At 45.6% G+C, this 3,496-nt stretch overlaps 1 long non-coding RNA gene across 1 annotated transcript; it reads left to right on the top strand.

Annotated features, from left to right (window-relative positions):
* Nucleotides 1-611: 611 nt before the first annotated feature.
* LOC132659839 (uncharacterized) lies at nucleotides 612-3,086 on the top strand. Its single transcript, XR_009600738.1, has 2 exons — nucleotides 612-933; nucleotides 1,017-3,086. It is a non-coding gene; the product is annotated as an uncharacterized LOC132659839 (long non-coding RNA).
* Nucleotides 3,087-3,496: the final 410 nt, after the last annotated feature.

Here is a 3,496-nt window from a genome sequence, read left to right as displayed (position 1 = left end):
CGATCCCTGGGTCGGAAGACCCCCTGGAGAAGGAAATGGCGACCCACTCCAGTATCTTTCCCTGGAAAACCCCATGGACGGAGGAGCCTTGTAGGCTACAGTCCATGGGGTAGCAAAGAGTCGGACATGACTGAGTGACTTCACTTTCCTTTCCTTTTCTGCAGTGCAGCGGTCAAAACTGACACAGGAGCCGAGAGAGGAATTAGCGAACCCACACGTGCCACTAATGCAGGTGCCTACTGGTACCACCGCCTGTGAAAGCCACTGGTGGTATGTAGGAAGCGGAAGTCTTTACATGCTCTGGCAGGTAGCGCTCCACCCCTGAGGATGGCAATTAGAGGAGAGCTTTGCCCATGCACATGGATGCTCTGGTCTGTGTGTACAAAAATATGCCCAGCAGTATCACTGGTACTCAGCACCCACAAAGCAAACAGTCCATATCCATCAGCAGCACAGAAGACTTGTGGGCCAATGAAATAATATCAGCAAGGAAAGGAAGTGAATTTACGGCTACACTCAATAACTTGGATCACGAACACAATGTTGGGGGCTGGAAATAAAGTCACGAACGCAACATTTTAAAAGGAGGCAGAAATAAGATACTGCTTAGGAAATGTATGCATAGATGGTAAGACCATAAAGAAATACAAGGATAAGAGTAGGCTACATGGAGGAAGTGTAGTATGTTCCAAGCAGAGAGCAAAGGACAGGAGGGGAGGTGCATGCAGGGGTTAGGGACTTGCAAACCCAAGTAGGGTGACGAGGTGAGGAGTGGCAGGTGACAGAGGTAGACAGAGGCCCCCGCAGATGGAGGAGTTTGAACCAGAGGGCAATAGGGAGCCACTGAAGTATTTAAGCTGTGGAGAAACGGAATGAGATCTATTTCCAGAAAGATCCTTCGGCCTGGCGTGAGGATGTGCCTCAGAGATCCAGGTGAGTGGGGATGAGCTGGGGAAAGAAGGAGGGTGCCTGGTCCTTGCTGTAGCCAGTGGCTGGTCTTTCTTCTTCACCATCAGGCCAACTGCTCTGCTCTGCTGCATCCAGGGACTTGTCATTTCTTAATCACAGAATCATTTGTAACCGGAGGAGAGTCCCTACCTGGCTGCTCTCCAATGTCAATCAGGAATATTACTGATGGAGGTGAACTGTCGGAGAAGGCAATGGCACCCCGCTCCAGTACTCTTGCCTGGAAAATCCCATGGACGGAGGAGCCTGGTGGGCTACAGTCCATGGGGTTGCTAAGAGTTGGACATGACTGAATGACTTCACTTTCACTTTTCACTTTCCTGCATTGGAGAAGGAAATGGCAACCCACTCCAGTGTTCATGCCTGGAGAATCCCAGGGACAGGGGCGCCTGGTGGGCTGCCGTCTATGGGGTCGCACAGAGTCAGACACAACTGAAGCAACTTAGCAGCAGCAGGAGCAACAGCAGGTGAACTGTAATTCTGGGTCCTAAGGGCCCTCTCATTTACATGCTGGACATTTTGGTGGAGAGGGGTAAAGAAAAACAAGTGAAAGGATTTGTAAGTAAGTGAAAGTGGAGAGTGAAAAAGTTGGCCTAAAGCTCAACATTCAGAAAACGAAGATCATGGCATCCGGTCCCATCACTTCACGGGAAATAGACCGGGAAACAGTGGAAACAGTGTCAGACTTTATTTTTGGGGGCTCCAAAATCACTGCAGATGGTGACTGCAGCCATGAAATTAAAAGATGCTTACTCCTTGGAAGAAAAGTTATGACCAACCTAGATACCATATTCAAAAACAGAGACATTACTTTGCCAACTAAGGTCCGTCTAGTCAAGGCTCTGGTTTATCCTGTGGTCATGTATGGATGTGAGAGTTGGACTGTGAAGAAAGCTGAACATTGAAGAATTGATGCTTTTGAACTGTGGTGTTGGAGAAGACTCTTGAGAGTCCCTGGGACGGCAAGGAGATCCAACCAATCCATTTTGAAGGAGATCGGCCCTGGGATTTCTTTGGAAGGAATGATGCTAAAGCTGAAACTCCAGTACTTTGGCCACCTGATGTGAAGAGTTGACTCATTGGAAAAGACTCTGATGCTGGGAGGGATTGGGGGCAGGAGGAAAAGGGGATGACAGAGGATGAGATGGCTGGATGGCATCATGGACTCGATGGACGTGAGTCTGAGTGAACTCCGGGAGTTGGTGATGGACAGGGAGGCCTGGTGTGCTGCGATTCATGGGGTTGCAAAGAGTCGGACACGACTGAGTGACTGACCTGAACTGAACTGAATCATCCCCAAAGTTCACCCTTTGTAGGAATCATTTAATAATAGCACTATATGTAATGATTCTTTATCGCTAAAAAGACTTGTTCCATCTGCAATAATATTATAGATGAGTGTTTGGTTAACATGGGGAAGTTTTTTTTTTTAGTGATTATGTATTTGATTTTAAGGTCAGTTGTGGACTTCTTTATTCAAGTCAGGAACTGAATTCCCAAGATATTGGCCAATCCAAAGAGTCTCTTTGGGTTTTTTGGTAACATCTTATGGAAAAACCTGAATGAACTTTATAGCTAACCCCAAATTCCTGCATGTTCTTCTAAGACCTCAGTAAAACCTAGGCCAAAAGTTCAAGCTGATGTAATGTGGGAGGAACCACCTAATGGCTCCTAATTATCCTGTAATCTTAATTGCATGTGAGGAAAATTATTTTCCTTCTGGCAGCATAAATGGTTGCTATTGTTGCCATTTTATTTATTTTTTAAAATATGGCCAATTTGATGAAATTAACAATATTTCTTTATTATAATCTATCTGCCCATGTCCATTCTCCTGTCTTAAAAATGTTTTCTTATCTTTGGTTTGTTCAAATCAGAATTCAGAAAAGTTCCACAGGTTGTATCCTGTTGGCATGTTTCTTGTGTGTCTTTTTATCTGTAACAGCGTTCAGCAAACATTCTGTTAAAGGTTAGATACTTAATGTTCTAGGCTTTGTGGCCTGTAAAATTGTTGAGAACTAAACTCTGCAGTTATAGCATGAAAGCAGCCCCTTGAAATGTGTGAAAAAGTCATTTAGCTGTATTCTTGTAATAAAACCTTATTTACACAGACAGCAGAACAGATTTGGCCCACTGCTTAGGGTTTGCAAACCAACCTTTGGTTTACAGTTCTGTAAGCAAAGAGGTTGGGCTTCCCAGGTGGCGCTAGTGGTAAGAACCCACCTGCCAATGCAGGAGACCTAAGAGACAGCAGAGTTTGATCCCTGAGTTGGGAAGATCCCCTGGAAGAGAGCAAGGCAACCTACTCCAGTATTCTGCCTGGAGAATCCCATGGACAGTGGAGCCTGATGGTCCATAGGGTCACAAAGAGTTGGACACAACAAAAAAGACAGCACAGCACAGCAGCACAAGGAATGAGGTTTATGTGTAGAAGCTAATAATATGCTATGATTTTATAAGGCTCAGACGGTAAAGAATCTGCCTGCAATGCAGGAGACCTGGGTTGGATCCTTGGGTTGGGAAGTTTCCC

Source organism: Ovis aries, chromosome 1 (assembly GCF_016772045.2).
Source record: "Ovis aries strain OAR_USU_Benz2616 breed Rambouillet chromosome 1, ARS-UI_Ramb_v3.0, whole genome shotgun sequence".
Lineage (NCBI taxonomy): Eukaryota > Metazoa > Chordata > Mammalia > Artiodactyla > Bovidae > Ovis > Ovis aries.
This window is presented reverse-complemented; position numbering and strand designations above follow the sequence as displayed.